The sequence below is a fragment of the Ambystoma mexicanum genome, chromosome 6p (genome assembly GCF_040938575.1).
Source record: "Ambystoma mexicanum isolate Mex_15411 chromosome 6p, UKY_AmexF1_1, whole genome shotgun sequence".
NCBI lineage: Eukaryota > Metazoa > Chordata > Amphibia > Caudata > Ambystomatidae > Ambystoma > Ambystoma mexicanum.
The window spans coordinates 1,308,891,442-1,308,911,343 of NC_090935.1; the positions used below are offsets into that span (position 1 = coordinate 1,308,891,442).

The 19,902-nt window shown below is 51.4% G+C and overlaps 1 protein-coding gene across 2 annotated transcripts in view; it reads left to right on the forward strand.

Moving 5' to 3' along the window:
• Positions 1 to 19,902, forward strand: part of HAUS6 (HAUS augmin like complex subunit 6) — a 1,011,950-nt gene that overhangs the window by 713,893 nt on the left and 278,155 nt on the right. The gene's annotated exons all lie outside the window — the stretch shown is intronic.

Below are 19,902 nucleotides of genomic sequence, written 5' to 3' on the forward strand. Positions count from 1 at the left end.
AAAGACACACGACACCTGTTGGATCCAAGCTGTTCAGGAGCTGCCCTGGATGTGGACTACAGAACGCCTTCAAGGAAGATGAGCACTCCTGGTGCCTCTACTGCCTTCATGAAGACAAATCGCACGTGGAGAAGGACTGTGCGTTCTGTAAGAACATGTCCAACCGGACAATGAGGGATCGTCGTACCAGACTCATCAACTGGCTGGAGGGGAAGAGTCCAGCAGCAGGTGAGAAGTCGTCCGAGCGGTCTTCTAAGACCTTTTGAGGGCACTCCGGCAACAGGGGCCCAACAAAAGGCAAAGCGCTGCGACTCCGCGGGCACCGGGGGCGCCAATGGTTCGGGCTCTTTGGCTGCCAGGCAGGGCTTGATGTCACAAACACCATCATCCACGAGCCAACGCTCTGGCTCAGTGAAGAGGAAGTTGGAGAACCTTGGTAAGCTTCGGGAGAAGCCCCAGTCGATCCTAACGGAGACGGCCAAGGGGGTGCGGGTCAGCAACCCTTCCCTTAAGGTGAAGGCCTCGGGCACACCTACGGTCGGGAAGGCCTTGATTCACCCCTCGAAGGCCTCGATTGAAGGAGTCGTGGCGGCCCTGGCGAAGCCGGTGGAGGCTACCCCATTGGAGACTACTTCCGGGCCTAGAGTTTCCCTGCCACCCCGGAGGGAAATCATCTTTTTAGCCTGTCGAGAAGACCCCAGTGAAACCCTGGGAGGAAAAAGGGGGCGGGGGGGCGGCACGGTAGCCATAACGGACACAGATACCACCTACGAAGATGAGCTGGCTGGCGTCTCAAAGATCCTGGGCAAGAGGTTCGAGGAAGTCCGGTCCTATGGGAGGGATCCCGACGAGGCAGACGTAGAGGGCAACGGTGGAGCCGACGAGGAGCCGCGGGGCGTGGAGGAGACGGAGGACCCAACTCCCCAGCCGTCCCTCCCGTCGCAACCGATGCCTATGCCACAGGGCCACTCGGGAGAAATCTTAATGGCTATCCAGACCCTGTGTTCGGAGATGAGGACAAGGTTGCCCTTGCCCCCAGCAGACGATCCAGCGGTGCCTGGACCGTTGAAGCCCACCAAACAAGCGGAGGCGAATCCATCCTCTCCCTCCTTTCCAGCCTTCACCTCCTTCCCCTCCACCGAGGGATGAGACAAGGACGGACGACGCCGATGGTGACGGGACGGATCTCCCATCACCCCCCCCCCCACCCCCCCCCGCAATGAAATTGGCTCATTTCACACCATGATCGCCAGGGCATCGGAGAGCAGGAGGATGATTTCCTCTACCAACGACAGGAGGCCAGGAGGAAGACTGTCTTCTCAGTACCGTTACTGGACGACATCTGGGACGAAGGACTGTCGCTGCTCAAGAACCCGTCCACGGCTCCTGCGAAGAGGGACCGGTATGAGAAGTACCACCTACCTGGACGATTGGTTGATCAGGGCGCGCTCTCCGAAGCAAGTCCTGGATCATCTGTCAGTCACCTGCCACTCCCTCCACAAGCTGGGCTTCTCCCTCAACTTGAAGCCCCATCTGACACCAACTCAGAGGCTCCAGTACATCGGAGCAGTGCTCGACACGTCCCTGGGGCAGTGTTTTCCTCCCCAGGTGAGGGCTCATCACATTCAGCAGATGGTGCACAAGTTTCAACTTGCCCAGACTCTCCCAGCGTTCGAGTTCTTGAGACTGCTCGGCCTCATGGCATCCTGCATTCTTCTGGTGCCAGAGGCCAGGTTGCGGATGAGATCTCTGCAATGGGCCCTCAAGATGCAGTGGTCGCAGTCCACCAGCAGGATGTCGGACCCCGTTCAGGTGCTGTCTTCGGTCGCCCGGGACCTTCTGTGGTGGGCCGACAAAGGCAATCTAATGAGGGGGGCTCCATTTTGGCTGCCCTGGCCGGAGGTGACGATCATGTCGGACGCATCCCTCACGGGATGGGGAGCTCATGCCAACGAGTTGAAAGTCAGCGGTCGTTGGTCTCTGTCGGAGTCCAGACTCCATATCAATCAGTTGGAGCTGAGGGCCGTCAGGCTAGCCCTGAAGGCTTTTCTGCCGACTGTGCGAGGAAAGAATGTCCTGATCCTGACAGACAACACAGTGGCCATGCACTACCTCAACAAAAAGGGGGGGCCGGGTCACTTCCTCTGTGCCGGGAGGCGATGCAGCTCTGGTTCTGGGCAATCCAGCAGGAAGTTTCGATCTCGGCAGTTCATCTGGCAGGAGACGAAAACGAGACGGCGGACGCTCTGAGCAGGCAGAGCGCGATCTCTCACGAGTGGGAGTTGGCTCAGGAGATTCTCCTGGAGATCTTCGCCCTTTGGGGGACCCCTAAAGTGGATCTCTTCGCCTCCAGTGTCAACCGGAAGTGGGAGAGGTTCTGCTCGTGGAAATTTCCTCCAAACGGAGCCTTAGGAGACGCGTTCGTGGTGGAGTGGTCATTCCCACTGCTGTACCAGTTTCCTCCAGTCCCCGTCATCCCGCAAGTACTGCAGAGGTTACGGAGGTTCGGTTCCCGGATGATCCTCATTGCTCTGGCATGGGCCTGGAGGACGTGGTACCCGGACCTTCTTGACTTGTCCATCTGCCCTCCACGTCGTCTTCCCTACCAAGACGATCTGCTCTCATGGGAGAGGGTGGTCAGGTTCTCCATCCAGAGGTCAGGTCCCTCAACCTTCACGCTTGGTTTCTGAAAGGTTGAGGTATAAGGATTGGGACCTCCTTGAAGACATGATGGAGGTGTTGCTTTCGGCCAGAAGGCCTGCAACAAAGTCCCTGTACCGTTGCCGTTGGAGGAAGTTCTGCGACTGGTGCATGGTTAAGAATGTGGATCCTTTTGCATGTGAAATTCCCATGGTTCTGTCTTTTTTGCTTTCTTTGGCCCACAGGGGCCTTCCAGTGAGTACCATTAAAGGTTACCTTACGGCGCCGTCCATATTTAAGGGCTCGTCTGAAGAGTGTTCCGATTTTAAAATTCCTTCAATTTCTCAGTTTCTGAAAGGGCTCACTAATGTGTTCCCTCCGTCACCTTTCCAGGTGCTCGGTTGGGATTTGAACCTTGTTCTCAAGTTTCTGATGGGTGCTCCGTTTGAGCCTTTGCATTCATGCCCTTTGAGACTGTTACCTCTTAAAACTGTATTTTTGGTTGCGGTCACTTCCGCTCGCAGAGTGAGTGAGTTGCAGGCACTTTCAGTTAAGCCACCCTTCACTGTGTTTCATAAGGACAGGGTTGTCCTTAGAGTTCGTCCTTCTTTTCTTCCGAAGGTGGTGTCGGAATTTCATTTAGGCCAGAAGGTTGTTCTTCCGGCATTTTATCCTCCTCCAAATCCTGGTAAGGTAAAGGAGAGGTTCCATAGGCTTGATCCTAGGAGAGCGTTAAGCTTTTATATTTCACGCATGTCCCGGTTCTGAGTAGACGATCAGCTCTTTATTGGTTACGCTGGAAAGCGTTTGGGACAGGCTGTGATGAAACACTTTGTCTCGCTGGATTATTTTGGCTATCTCGGAGTGTTACCGCTTGGCGGGTAAGAACCCACCGGTCGGTTTACGGGCCCATTCTACCAGGGATATGGCTGCCTCTACTGCCCTGCAGATTGGTGTTCCTTTTCGCAACATGTTAGGGAGAATTCTCTGTATAGGCTAATTTCCCAAACCTAGTGAGTCCCCCAGCAGCTTTTCTGGATTTTTGGGTTTATTTTTTTTCCTGCTAAGAGTGAGACTCTTTTTCTCCCACTCTTGGACATGATTTGAGATATCCTTTGACTTTGTAATGTGTTTTATGGGCTATGGGGTCTTTTACTCCATAGGGTTTCATGTGTTTTTGGTAAGTGTGTTACACAGCACCCTCAGTGCAGTAACACAGGGGTGTCATAGTGACGCCCAAACATAGACTCCATACCCTGGGACTGACTACTGTCTCCCAGGGCATGTAAAGTCACCATGTGTAAGAGGGGGGGGGGGGTTTAGGCACCCTGGACTGAGTTGCCTCTGCAACTCAAGTCGTACTCTTATGTGATTGGCCCAGTGGTGAGCCGCCCGGCTCACCACTTAGCATGTTTGAGTGACAGCTAGGACTGATGAATGGGGGTTTTCTGCATGAAAGCAGGGCTTTGGGGACTGGAACTTGAGAAGTCGCCACAGGACCAAAGAATCCGAAGAGGGAGAAGCTGAGCCGACCTGCAACGACGACATCACCGTTGGAGCCCTGCTGAACCGTCTCACCACTTCCCGACGACAGAGAAGATCTTCATCCCGGAGAGTCTTCTTCCTTTGAATTGGTGGGGATAACCAGTTCGCCGTCGTTTCGCCTTCCTGGATCGTCTCGTGGTCGAATCCCCCGTGCCATGCGCCCCGGCGGCCGGATAGCCACGCTTCACCACTACCGCGAATAAAAGGGTAGGACCTTTTAACCGGGAAACTCTGCGGCTGGTTTCTTCCTTGGTAGTGCAACAACCTCCAGCTTTCCTCCACGTCAAGATCTTCTCTTCCCCTGGACGAAGCACCGACTTGCACCCGCTGCCAGGAACAACTGCCCCCGCTGGAGCTTTCTCACCATTTCAGGTACTGTGTCCCGCCTGGTCTCCCTTGCAACAGACTGTTCACTAACTTTCTCTGAACTGATCCAACTCTTTTTGAACTATCTGCAAAGACTTTTAAAGTATAATTCAACTGTGTGATCTTGGACACATTCCGCCTTGCTCTCTCCAAGAGTGGGCCTGGCCTATGAACATTCTTGCTCTACAGTAGACTCTGCCTTTCCTGACTTGATGTGGTTCTTTTAAAAGTGTTGGTATTGTGTGCTTTCCTAATTCTGCCTTTTACCTCCCTTTTTAACTAATTTATTGGAGTGCCATCTTGGGTTAAGCGCTCACCTCTGTCTGCAAATAAGTGGTGTTTTAACAAAGACTTGTTCAATAAGTAATCAGGGATGTATATATATATATTGACAGTGACTGTTTGAACTTGCTTGCCATATTAGTGTTAGTGTATTTTACAAGTGTATTTTTGAATAATTAATTATATACTTTTATACCAAAGCTCTGGTCAGTGTTTGCTTGTGCTACTGTATCTTTGTACCTATTTTGTATACTCTATATACTGTCTAACTCTTCTTGAGAGAAGTCTGACTGCTCAGCCACAGCTACCAGGTAAATCTGGGTGGTACAGACTGCTACCAATTGGGTTTACTGCCAACACCTGTAGTCCTAAGCCTTTTGCAGTGGTCCCTAAGGGAACTGCAGAGGTTTCTGCCTAACACAACATCTGTGATGCAGCCACCTGGGCTTTGGTACATACCTTTGTACGTCACTATTCCCTCGATTCCATCCGGGGGCAGGATCAGGCCTTTTGGCAAGGCGGTCCTTTACTCCGCAATTTGATTGGGCATGCTAAATTTCTGTTTTCTAAATTCTTTTCCCACCTCCTTGCATTGGTACTGCTTTGGGAGCCTGTCATAGATATGGAATACGTCGGAGGACCCAATCCCCTCGAAGAACAAGTTATTCTCTTACCTGGTAAAGTTCTTTCGATGGGATGGTCCGACGACGTATTCCATATCGCTCCCTCCCTATCTTCCCCGCTACAGAATTTCTTATGCGATTGCAGCTTACGTTTCCGCAAGGCTTTTTGTGTCAGACTGGCAGAAGACTGGTGGCACACGTTCTGGGAAAAAACTACAACGGAGGCTACGGGCGTAGTGCGTCCTACTTATCACATCGGGTGACATCGGGCGTCGGAGGAGGTCCTCAATGACGGCGCATCGACAGCATCGATGCAGGACGCAGACGCCGACAATTTTCCAGCACAGCTGTGGTGATTACTGTCATAGATATGGAATAAGTCGTCGGACCATCCCATCGAAAGAACGTTTCCAGGTAAGAGAGTAACTTGTTCTTCTACAGGTACGAGCAATGCTAAAAAAAGGGCGCGATAGAACTTGTCCCGAAGAGGCTTCGCGGCTCCGGAGTATACTCGCGGTACTTCCTCGTCCGAAAGAAGATCGGCGGTTGGCGACCCATCCTGGACCTTCGTCGTCTAAACAAATACATCAAGTTCCAGAAATTCTGGATGGTTACCCTTCAGCACGTGCTGGACTTTGAGTATGCCTACTTCCACATCCCCATACTCAAAGGACATCAAAAGTTCCTACGATTCGTGGTCCAGGGGTGACACTACCAGTAGAAGGCCCTACCCTTCAGTTTGAAGACGGCGCCGGGGGTCTTCAAGTGCCTGGCACCGGTGGCGGCGCTGCTGCGCCTGCATGGGATCCACGTATACCCCTACCTGGACGATTGGCTCATCTGAGCAAAGTCAAGGGAACTCGCCGTCGATCACACAGCTAAGACCGTCCGATTGCTCACGGATCTGGGATTCTCGATCAACTTCGCGAAATCCCGCTTGGTACCGTTGCAAGATGCCCTCTTCCTGGGAGCCAGACTCGACACAGTAGCGCGATTGGCTTCACCATCTGAGGAAAGGACGAAGTTCATCCTGGGCAAGATAAAACGGCTGTTGACCATGGAGACGGCCAGGGTGAGGTCCATCAAGTCCCTACTCGGCATGATGTGATCGTGCATCTACCTCGTACGCCTATGCAGGTTGCTGATGCGGCCACTGCAGGAGTTCCTAGACGCCCGTTGGATGCAGGCAGCGGGCAGCTTCGAAGATGAGATCTCCCTCAAGACGTTCCGCCAAGCGATCCGGTGGTGAGGCAACTGCGCGCATGCAGCGGTGGGTATGGACTTCAGACCCTGGCACACCAGGAAACGGACACCTCCCTGGAAGGATAGAGAGCACACACCAGAGATCTCCACGCAATAGGCCTTCGGCTCCCGGTGGAGAGGTCACTACACATCAATGTCCTGGAGCTCCGAACCGTGTTGTGGGCCCTCAGGTCGTTCCTCCCATCCCTCAATGGCAAGGTGGTGAGGGTCTTCACCGACAAAACCACCACGATGTTCTACATCGGGAAGCAAGGGGGCACCAGATCCCCTGCCCTATCCAAGGAAGCGCAGGATCTGTGGCACTGGGGCGTTGCCCATGGGATGTTCCTGGTATCCTTCCATCTGGCAGGAATGAAGAACACCATCGCCGACTCACTCAGCAGGGAGCTGCGCTCTTGCCATGAGAGGGAGCTTTGGCAGGATCAAGTGGAGTATGGGCAACGCATTCTCATTCCCCTGGGACGGCCTGTTCCTTATGCGTTCCCGCCGTTGCTCCTGCAACTCATCAGTCAACTCAAGACTGTCCCGGTGCAGGATGATCCTCGTTGCACCGGCGTGGCCGAGGCAGATCTGGTTCCCGGACCTTCTGGACATGTCAGAGTCCCTCCAGCCCCCCAGTCAAACTACCGACGCACGCGCATCTTCTCGCCAGGGAAGGAGGCACCATCCTCCATCACGACCCGGGATTGCTGAACCTGCAGGCCTGGCTCCTGCAGCACTAGAGTTTGGAGGATACAATATCCTGGCGGACTGCAAGGAGTGCTTGCAAAGGCCAGGGCATCCTCGACTCTCAGTGCTATGGACACAAATGGAAGAGGTTCTCTGTCTGGTGCCGTGCACAAAAGATCAACCCTCTATGGATTACGGCCCCCCAAGTGCTGCCCTACCTGCTGTCGCTGGCCAAGGCGGGGCTGACGCATGCCTCCATCAAAATCCATCTGGCGGCGATCTCCCGCCACACCAGTACTCTGGGGCGGTCGTCTCTGTGGTCTCATCGCCTGGTGAAGGAGTTCATGAAAGGACTGTTCCGCTTGTTCCTGCCGGTGAAGGCTCCGTCCCCAGCATGGGAGCTGGGAGCTGAACGTGATGCTGACCAGGTTTATGGTGCTCCCATTCGAGCCTTTGCATTTGGTACTGTTGAAGTTCCTGTCGTGGAAGACGGTGTTTCTTGTGGCCTTCACCTCCTCACGACGAGTGGGAGCGATCCAGGCCCTCTCCTGTAAACCTCCATATCTGGCATTCCACGAGACTAGGGTAGTGCTGAGGACGCACCCCTCCTTCATGCCCAAGGTGCCGTCAGACTTCCATCTCAACAAGCCCTTGTTACTTGTTTTCTTCTCATCGCCGGCTGAGAGTACTTTGCACTCGCTAGATGTGGCTAGAGCCCTGAAGTTCTACGTGGACCGCACGAATGGTCTTCGGAAGACATCACAGCTGTTTGTGAACTTTGGACCTGTGAACCAAGGGAAAGGCCCTCTCGAAGGCTTCCATTTCCAGATGGCTCTCCGGCTGCATCATGCACTGTCACCGGTTGGCAAACCGACCGTTGCCCAGCTGTCCGAGAGCCCATTCAACCAGAGCCATCGCTGCTACCACAGCGTTCCTGTCTGGTGTGCCCCTGCTGAACGCACACCTTCACAAGATTCTACTGCTTTGACCGGGATTCCATAGAGGATTCCAGAGTCAGCCAGGCAGTGCTGCGCTACCTGTTCGCTTGAAGGTGAGCCTGGTGAGGTGAGGAGAGAAGAGATGCTTAATGTTGAGCCTTGCCACCTCCTGTGGTTGTGCATGTGTGTACTGCTATGTATTCTTGTATTCATGAGCATGTGACTCCATGCCAGACCCCATGCTGGAGAAGGAACAAGTTACTTACCTGTAACTGTTGTTCTCCAGCATTGGTCTGGCATGGAGTGGTGTCTAGTCAATTGGTCGACAGACAAATGGTCGACACAATTTGGCCAACAGGTCAAATGGTCGAATTTTTTTTTAATTTATATATTGTTTAGGTTTTCGTTTAGAGGAAAAAGGGTTTTTTTAGCAAAAAAAAGGGGTTTTGGGGGGGGGCCCAAAAAAAGTGAAAAATTCGCCCATTTGACCTGTCGACCTTTTGGTGTCGACCATTTGTCCTGTCGACCATTTAGAGTCGACCAAATGACCTAGAACCCAGCATGGAGTCACATGCGAACCCTCCCTCCAACCCCTCTGCGGCTCTTCTCTTGGTCCTACTGCCACTTTACGTGCTACCAAATCTGAAGATGGCTGCTAGAGGAGGGGCTTAGCTAGAGGGCAGTCATTGGCTGGGGGCAGTATGACCCAGAGACCAGTGATTGGTTATTAGTAGAAAGACCGTTCAGAAACAAAACAAACTGATTTTTTTTTTTACCGAGGATTCCCTGCCTGACGACCGGGAATATTCATGAGCATGTGAATCCATGCCAGACCCATGCTGGAGAACAGTTACAGGTAAGTAACTTGTTCCTACTTCTGACTTCAAAAGATCAAGAATAGCATGGTATGCCGTGCGGCATAAACGTGCGACATTTGTATGAAAACCGTGCCCGCTAAGACATAACTAGAGGCACTTGAAACCCTTCGACTTTTCCCGGGCGGCAAATCCAAGATGGCCGAGCGGCGAGGCTGTTAACCGTCGTCCCAAGCGAGGATATGCTACGTGGGAAGCGCCGGAGCCTTATCTGCCTAGTGAACGGACTGTAACCGAAACCCCTAAAAGCACTGTGAACCCTGGAACTGCACGTCGTGGGCAACCGCATTCAGGAGTGGAGGAAATCCACATAGAGGGACACAAGTCTGTGAAGCACCTCCAATACCGCGATCACAATAAGCCTGGAACGCCAGGCTCCTCAGGGCTGAACATTAGTGAGTGACTCAGGAACGTAAATCTTGCCCGTGGGTGTGGCAGAAAACCCGCTCCCATAAGGACTGGAGAGGCACACCGCCGGTGTACCACTACGCAGCACCGGCTTGGGGGGGAAGACATACCCTGGAGCACACATCTGAAATCGAGAGTCCTACAGCGAGTAACGCCATCAAGTGCCCAAACGTGCCCAGACACTTTGAGACCAAACAGTTTGTGAGGGTGCGTCTGCGCAGAGGCGAGACATCACGGGGACTAAGGGAGCTGGGAATGCCCAAATGGAACCACTGTCGGTTATCGCTCGCAAATAGGAAGGTGCTTCCACTTAGAGGGCCCCTGGCGAGGGAGGCACCCGGCGATTGCCCCGCTGCGGCACTAGCTGTTTGGAACAACATAGGGAAGTCAACTGGGGTACCACAACAGAAGTAAGCAACCCCCTATGCCGTCGGGGTGCCGTGGCCTGAGCACGCCCCACTGGACCGATATGAGAGTAACCCTGCTACCGGCATAGCTGCGCCCTTCAAAAAGGATAAAATAGGGTAATGACTTGCTAAGTGTTGTCACGTTGGGAGACCCAGACATACTTGCTAGTTTCATCAATGCCACTGAATTCCCCCACCAGATGCATGCATGCATGCATGTATGCATGCATGAATGCATGCATGAAAGGAACACGTCAAAGAGCTGGGGAGAACCGTAAGGTGCAATGCTGAGCATTAGAGCAATAACCAAGGAAACCGGTGGGTAACAACCTTAGGGAGGTGAACCTACTGTCACTGCAACAGGAAAACATAGCGAGGTACAAAAGGATATAAACGTCTGCACTCAAACAGAACTGGGTTGAAGCAGATACCCTCTCACCCCGCACCGGCCGGCAAACCAGGGTGAAAGACACCTTGCCCCACAGTTACCTGGCTCAAGAGCAAGTGAATGTGCATAACCTTGGCGACACCATACAATAAGCACTGCAGGAACGGGACACTCTGGTTGGTCGCTGGCAAACCCACGAATCGACGCGCGCTATGAACGTTCCTGATCCATCCGGCCCAGAGACTGGAAAGCTGGCAACAGGCATGGGCAAGGACAAAGGGAAAAAGCAGTCCATACAAAATAGAATGGATCAATATACGACAACAGCAACCGTTGCACACGACAACCAGTCTACCAGGCACAATGCCTGAAGCTGAAAGCACGCTATCATTGAAAGACGTTATGTCTGCGATCGCGGACTCGCGCGCCTCCATGGAACAAATAATGGACGGCATAAGCATAGACGTGTCCCTCCTCCGCCATGATCTACAAAAGCTGACGTTGCGTACTGGAGAGGCAGAACAGCGCATCTCTGGCACGGAAGACCGAATACACAACCTACAACAACTGATCACTTTCAAGAACTGGCTGAAATTGATGGAGCAGAGTGGATGAAGGAGAAGGGAGATCGAGGCGGAATAATGTGCGTATATTCGGCCTACCAGAGAAAATGGAGGGTCCCAGTAGAACTTTTTTCTGGAACAGTAGCTAATGGACATGTTTGAAGCAGACTCCTTCTCCAAATTCTTCTCAATGGAGAGAGCACAACGCATGCCTACGGGCATACCAGTGCCTGTTTCTCCCCTTCGCACTGTAATAGCTAAGCTCCTAAATTACAGGGATCTTGAGCACGTTCCAAAGGCTCAATAACGTATAATGGTTCCAAGATTGCCTTCTTCCCAGATTACACCAGGGAAGTGCAGAAAGCCAGACAGTCATTTGATCAGCTCAAGCAGCAACTTAAAAAGTTAAATGTCAAATACGGTCTGCTCTTCACTCCCCAACTTAAAATATATCACAAAGGCACGACAGTCCACTTCAATGACCCCAAAGAAGCATGGCGCTGTGCCAAACAGCATATAGAAGGGGACTGGACAGCCCTCCGGTGTTAGGGAGAATTCTCATAAATGGTTGATTTCCCTTACCTACTGAGTCCCTCAGCAGCTTTGGTGGATTTCTAGGATTTATTTTTTTCACCTGGTAAGAGTGTGAGCCTTTTTTCCCACTCTTACATGTGTTTTGCTATGTGTATTTCTACTTTTTGTGTGATCTTGGGCACTGGAGCCTCACCTACTCCATGGCACCACATTCTTCGATGTATGTTACACAGCACCTTCAGTGCAGTGACACAGGGATGTCTTTTAAACTTCCCACCAACTCCATTTTCTGGGGCGGACTACTGTCCCGCAAAAAAGAAAAAGTTGCCATTAACTTCATTTAGTCACTTTTTCCACAGACCCAGTACACCCCATCTTCCATGGAGTATTGGAAAGGGTTAATTCTTATCCCTTTTTGTCTGTCTCAGAGCATTGTTTCGCTCCCTTTACACTAAGACTTGGCTGGTGGCAGTGGTGTCTAACCTAACTTTTCTACCGTGATTATCTTATATAAACGTGGTAATGTTTTAGGCTATTATATTAGCCTCAAACATAAACCCGCTTGAGAGTATATATTTTATTACGGTTTTGGCTGGGTTTATTCCCCATTTCATTTTGTAAATGTCTTTCTCGTGTTTTACTCTGCACGCCAAACAAGGTTTGGTCCCTTTGTTCATCGCCTTTTTGCGGGCTTCCACACAGAAGCCCTCCTTTAGTCGCCTGAGAGTATGGGTAGGCAGGATGTGAGTGGGGTTTTAGGACCCCTGCCATGGGTTCCCTTGGTAACCCAAGTCGCACTCTTGTCTGATTGGCTAAGGGGACTGGCCTTGCCAGGCCAGCCACCCTGCTGTGTGATTGACAGCCAGGCTGTATGGATGGTGGATAACTGCATAAAAAGCAGGACCCCTACAATGACCTGCCTAGTGAAGCCCTGCTGCAGGTCCGAATCTTCAGAATACGACGACAGAGAAGATCCTCCAGGAAACTTCTTCCCATGAGCTAGTGGGACCAACCAGGTCACCCAAACTGCAAGCCAGGACCCCTCCACTGGTCGAATTCGCTGTACAGAGCTACAGTGGGCCAGAGAGCCAGGAAGGTCGGACCCTGCTTGGGTTTTAAAGAGCGCACCTTTTATTTGTTGCTTTGCTCTGCTGCTGGTTTCTTCCCTGGGTAGTGCAGGACCCTCCAGTCTTCCTACTTCTGATCAGGAACTGTGTGCCTGCAGGAACTACCAGGAATGTCTGCCTTAGCTCCCTCTCAGTTTTAAGGTACTGTGCAAATCTGGTTCTTTCGTTCAGCCGCGGTAAAAGTGTTTGAAATCTTTCTCCAATCCGAGGGCTTGTCCTTCTCTTCTCTTTGAACTAACTTTTCTGCCAACCAACATCGTCCGGAAACCGTGCCACAAACTTAACCGCCAACTACACTGAACTGTATTATCTTGAGCAAAAGACATTTGAACCATTGACTTTGGCCCTAAGCCTTTTCTATCTGATATCATTGTAGTCTCTCTTGTTCGCTTGCCCTTACTTAACTGTTGGTGTAGATTCATTTCTGTTAACTTCTTTCCCTCCCTTTTAAATTGCTGGAGTGCCATTTTACTCCCACTTCATTTTTTTAGCTTAGCTTGTCTGGAATTTAAGGGAAGTGGTGTGGTGTATTAAGAGTGTATTAAGAGTGATTTTTAGACTGCTTATAATAGTGTAATGTTATACAACTGAAGAGTGAAATAAATGTATGTTCTTTTACTTGACAAACTTGAGTCAGTGTTTGCCTGAAGCATAGTAATTGCTGTCCTTTGTGTAACTATTTGATACTTCCCACTTACTCTTGATCAGTCTGGCTGCTCCGCTACTGCTACCACTATAACTGGTTTGTACCAAAGGTGAAATTGTACGGTCACTTGTAGTCTTAATTGTGTGTGGTGTTCCCAAAGGGTACTGCATATAATTCTGCCTAATATCCGGAACAGTAGGAACAGGAACCCTCGGGTCCCTCTAGATCAGAGACTGCCTCCACCGCAACCACCGCCGCAAGACCACCCGGGAGAGAGCAGGGATTGAAAATCAGAGCAGGCTTCTCCATCCCGCTCCGGTGCTGCTGGATGCAAGGTACGGAACATAAATACAGAACGAATATGACCAGCTAGAAACCTAAGCAGCTTAAGCAAACCCTGCCAGTGAGTAGCCACGGGGAAATTCGCCAGCCCTCTCTCCCAACCCCGTCGACCCGTCACCACCCCAACGTAGTGAACTACATCCTAGACCGCCTGGTCTGGGATACCTCCAGAATCAAACACTAATACTAATTATTCTCGTGTCCTATGACAGCTGTCGTTTGACAACTGCCTTTTGCTGTTCGGGCAACAGATGCTTCAGATGGGGGGGGGGGGTTGTAAGATGGGGGGGATTGTAAAATGGGGGGGGGGGGTTGGGTTCAATCTGGGTCCAGCATCTATGGCACACTTTCCTCACTCTTTTAAACATCATGAGCAAAATCATTTTTATTGAAATAGTTCAACCTATCGCTTCAATCCCTAAAATTACTAACATGTCCCTATAAAAGAATCTCTCTATCCCTTGGAATTGGTATCCCTAGTTGGGCGCTGGTGCGTCGCCTTTCTAGGTGAGGGGATAGTACAGAGAGCTCGCCCTATCCTGATTCACTACTTTCCTAATACTCTAAAAAAATGAGATGCACACTGCTAAGCAGTTAATCGTATTTAATAGTGTTTGTCTCCCAATGTGATTTATCATAAAAAAAGTTTTTCATAGACGGTCCACCATCTAGGAAGGTGGTTTTGTTTCCGTTATGTATATAAAAACAAGGATGTCCTTCAACCAAGCTCACTTTTTTATTATTGTGAGCCAAGTGAATCAGGTCATCACCTTGAGCTGTCTTTAGTTCACTTTTTTAGTTTTGTGAGACTAGTGGTTCAGGTCATCACCCTGAGCCAACCTTTGTCAACCGGTTTCAGCGGGGAAACTGATTTGCCGCTTTCTTCAGGACTTTAGATAGTGCCCACTTCGGACACTTCACAAAAATGCAGGTCTTTCAGCTATCTTACAATTTCTTAGTCTGGAGAGGGCATCTTCCACATTGTTGGGACGTCTCGTCAATACATCCACTCCCTATAAGGGGAAACGTACATATGTCAGGAAACTGAGTAGCTAATGACTACTATTTTGTGTACGGCTTTCACTCCATATGTCGCTTACCGGAATTAGTCGGCTATTGGAATCAGGCGTCGGTCCGGTATCTTTACTCGTGTCGGTGAAGGTCTTCAGTACCTATTGGATTGATGTCCTAAGGTCAATTTTTGCTTAAATTGTTAGTCAAAGTATGATGACATATTTGAGATTTTGCAGCCCCTTACCCTTCTTCCTCGGCTTGTGTTGCCTCAGTGTTGGGTGTGGTCCGTTTCTTAAAATGCCATTCCCCTCTGTCGCGGTCACTGGCTGCTGTGCCTGCAACAATGACGTAATTAAGTTGGAGTAGGTTTTCAGTTTGTAATAAAACAATTTAAGATATTGAGATTTGGGATCCAACGAGGGACTATAGCCCTTGTTTTTTATATATATCAATTCCTCCCCCTCGCGGCGCTAAATGTTAGCAGTTCTATGAGCACCGTCGATGTTGCTGTGCTATTTATGAGGTAAATGCTATTTGAGGTATGCACCGACACTACTGGCCACCCTAATTAATGACATCACACCCATAATTGCTGGGGACACATCGGATGCCATGATTGTGGGAGAGGATTTTAACGAAGTAATGAACATAGAACTAGATCGAACACACCTGCGTGGTAGAAACCTCAATACCCGTACCAAGCTCGCGGCTTTCACTGACGCTCTGGGGCTCCGTGATGTATGGCGTGATCTACACCCAAACACAAGGGATTACTCCTATCACTCTGGTGCTCACGCCTCACTCTCAAGGTTAGATTATTTATTTCTTCCATCTGTCGATATTCATAAAGCATGTGCAGCACTCTTACTCCCTAGGGGCATTTCGGATCATTCCCCCCGTTAATAGAATTGAGAACCACCAGACCGAGGCCCCCTTCTCTGTGGCAACTGAATAATTACTTCCTGGGTTTCCCTGATCTCGTAGAGCAAATCCAAACGGCTACAAAGACATAATATGACTTGAACACAGGGTCAGTTGAAGACCCGGGAGTAATATGGGAGGCATACAAGATGGTGCTAAGTGGAGAAATCCTCTCTTGGACCTCGGCACACAAAAAGAAACCCCTAAACACATTGCGTGAGGCGCAAAGAGGGGTAAAAGATGCAGACGAGACTCACCTGGTTAGTGATCAACCTGAAACGAATCAGGCTCTTCTACTTGCGCAGAAACGTTTACAAAGCATAGCTCTGGACAGCGCTAAACACGCACATAGAGCAATGCGAGCCAGGGTGTATGAGACAGGGGACAAAGCTGGCAAATTACTCGCATGGTTGGAGCATAGAGACGTAGGCCATCATCCGGTTAGACTGATCAGCCCAGAAGATATTGGCCCGCTATATGCTGATCAGGACATAAAGGAAGGCTTTGCCGCTTACTATGCCAAGCTCTATAAAGCCCCATCCAGCCCCATTGACACCTCAATCCTAGAAGGGATCGCCCTCCCTGCACTAAACTCTGACCAGCAATGTCTTCTTGAAGAGGACATAACAGAGGACAAATTGGCTACAGCCATGTGGGAACTCCAATCCGGGAAAACCCTGGGGCCTAATGGCTTTCCGGGAGAGGTATGGAGGAAAATGGGCATGAATGAGAACCCCACACCTACTACGCATGTACCGGAACTCGAGAGAACAAGGACACCTAAACCTCACAACTGCCACCATAATGGTGATGTTCCCAAAGAGGACACACCTCCTGATAAATTCAGCTCGTACAGGCCCATCTCCCTCATAAATGGTGAAACCAAATCACTAGCGAAAGTGTTAGCGAACCGCTTACAACGGGTCATAACATCATTGATCCATTCAGACCAATGCGGCTTCATGCCGCAGAGGTATACCCGCATGAACATACGCAGACATTTGACGATCAAAAACGCACCCACCCTTCAGCGACCCTGCAGTCTATGCTCACACACATGAGACAATTATGGTCTGACACACAAGCACATGGGTTGGGATAGAAAAGTGACTCCCATACAACCGTTGTGAAAAGGTTGACCTCGGTCATGTACAATGCCATAACCTTTCTCCACAATTGAGTTGGTGAGTTTGAAAGTCAAAGGAGAGAGAGACATAGGAATCATGCAATCCGAGGAATGGATTGCGTCTGATGTACCCCAGGGAGATGGCCATCTCATCCAGGCTTAAACTTATCCAGCTGAAAATACTTCACTGGGTTTATTACCCAAGAGTAGCACTTTTTAAATGGGGTAAAATCACCGACCCCCACTGCCTGCTTTGCAAATGCGAAGAGGGAACTTTCTTCCACATCTTATGGGATTGTGCTCACATCCGGCAATTGTGGCAGGCATGTTGTGAAGAGTTGTCGCGGGCCATGGGCAAGACAATCCTTGGATAACCGAAGCTATTGCTATTGCTGTTGGAGGTGGAGGAAGACGGTGATCTGTCCCGATATGAGAGACTTTTCCTTTCAACCACTATGGCTCTGGTTAAAAGAAACCTAGTGTAGTTATGTGGCTCGGAAGAAACACCAAGCGTTGATCAATGGGCCACGGATGTTGATATAATCATTGCAGTGGAGCACATAGTGTACACTGCTAGGGGATGTCTGAAGAAAGCGCGAAACATTTTGCAAAAATGGGTGGATGCCAGCTAACCCGACAGGGCCATCTGATATCCGAAGCAAGCAGTAGCTGTGTAACAAACGCTGTAATGACAACTATCGATGCTGTTTGTACCTGAGACCCAATTCAATGTTTTAACTTTTAGTATGTAGTGTTCGGCTTCGGCTTGAAGCCAACGATGATTGATGTATGGTTTATATGTATAAAAAAAATGTTTTATAAAAAATAAATAGATGGCCTTCTCCAGCATGGCGTCTGGCATGGATTCACATGCTCATGAATATTCCCCGTCAGGCCGGGAATCCTCAGTATAGAAAGAAATCGGTATCGGTTTCGTTTCTGATCTGTCTTTCTTAGTAGTAACCAATCACTGGTCTCTGGGTCATACTGCCCTCTCCCGAAGCACCGCTTCTGGCAGCCATCCTCAGATTTTTACCGCACGTTCAAGTGTTGGGAGTCCTCGTGCTGTAGCTCTCGAGCTTTTGCTGCGTTTTCGCACTTTTTCAGGAGTTTTTTCTCATTGTTCGGTTAAATAGAGCCTCAAGCTCCACAGTTTCTACATCCGATCAACGGGGATCCGTTTCGGAGTTTTCTACGCCCCTCAAGGGTGAAGTTTTCGTCGAGTTGCGCTTTTGGAGGATCCCAGAAGTTCTGAGGCCTACCCCGGACATGGCCCAGGAGAAAGGAAGCTCAACGCCCGGGAAGCTGTTCAGGACCTGCCCTGGATGCCAGCTTCAGAATGTTTTCAAGGAGGACGAGCATTTGTTATGCCTCTACTGTCTCCATGAGGACAAGACGCACACGGAGAAGGACTGTGCGTTTTGTGGGAACATGTCGGAGCGGATCATGAAGGATCGTCGCCTCCGTCTCGCCAACTGGCTGGAAGGGAAGAGCCCGTCAGGCGAGAAGAAGAAAAAGAAGTCCGAGCGGTCTTCTAAGTCCTGTGAGGGCGCCCCGGCGACGGGGGCCCAACAAAAGGCTAAGCACCACAAGTCCGCAGGCACTGGGAGCGCCAAACGGTCGGGCTCCTTGGCTGCCAGGCAGGGCGCATCCTCCCCGGCGCCATCAACCATGAGCCAACGCTCTGGCTCGGGTAAGAGGAAGTCCGAGAACCCGGCGAAGCTTCTGGAGAGGCCCCGATCGATCTCGAAGATTCCGGCAGAGGGGGAGCGAGGCTCGGACCCTCCCCCCAAGGTGAAGGCCCCAGGCGTCCAGAAGGTGACGATGGCCTTTATTCACCCTGCTAAGACCTCGATTGAGGATGTTGCCTCGGCCCTGGCTCAGCCTGTGGAGGCTATACCAGTGGAGGCGCCCTCAGGACCCAGAGTCTCCCTGCCACCGTGGAGGGGGGAGTCTTTCAGGCCCATTGAAAAGACCCCCACGAAGTCCTCGTTGGAAAAGCTGGGGGAGGGGCTGGTGGCCATCGTGGATACGGACACGACCTCTGAAGAAGAGTTCATCGAAGTCGTGGAAGAGGCCCAGCCCATCGGGAGGGATCCCGACGAGGGCGACGACGAGAGCGACGGTGTCGCCGGCAACGCTCCTCAAGAGCCCTCGCGCCCGTCGTTTCCGGCGCCGCAGGGCACTTCGGCGGCCATTTTGTCAGCGATTCAGTCCTTATGCTCGGAGATGAGGACAAGGTTGCCATTTCCCCCCGACGGAGGTACCTGAGCCAGACCCGACGGGGGAACCGGAGCCAGGACCTTCGGAAAGTCCACCGCATAAGAGGACGCATCCTACGCCACCTCTCCCACCTCTGCGGCCTGCTCTTCCTTCCCCCTGGTCTACTACCCACGGGGATGATACAGGCACGGACACGGCTACGACAGGTACAGATGACGGAGGCGACGACGGGACGTGTCCCCCATTGCCCCCTGCTCGGGCGTCCCCGCCCGACGAGATTGGATCCTTTCATGCCATGATTTCCAGGGCATCCGAGCTTTTCCAGCTCTGCCCAGAAGAGAAGAAAGAAGGGTTCCTTTACCAACGGTGCGAGGCTAAAAGGAAGACGGTCCTCGCCGTACCACTTCTTGATGACATCTGGAATGAGGGGCTCGCCCTCCTCAAGAACCCTGCCACGGCGCCGGCAAAGAGGGACCGGTACGAGAAGTAGTACCGGGTCCCCGACGCTGCCCCCTTGTGCCTTCGGGCACAACCTACCCCGGATTCGGTCGTCTCGGCGGCAAAGAAGAAAGCTGGGGGGGGGGGGGGGCATCGGCCTCGACATCAACTTCCCCGCCGGACGGCGAGGGCAGGAAGTTGGACACGATGGGACGACGGATCATCTCATCCGCAGCGATGACTATCAAGGCGGCCAACGCCCTGGCTATCGTAGCCCGCTACGACAGGGAGTTGTGGTTCAAAATCGCCCATCTGTTAGACTTCCTTACCGGCGCCAAAAGGGCTGAGGCCCTTGAAATCCTACAGGAGGGTGAGATTGCTTCGGACCACGCCATCACGGTGGCAACAGACATCGCCGACACCGGTTTCCATCAGTTGGGCAACGGCGTTTGCTTGAGACGACGAGGATGGCTCAAGGCCACGGATTTCCGCCAGGACGTACAAGCCAAGGTTTTGGACATGCCCTTCGACGGGAACAACCTGTTTGGGAAGGCGGTTGATGAG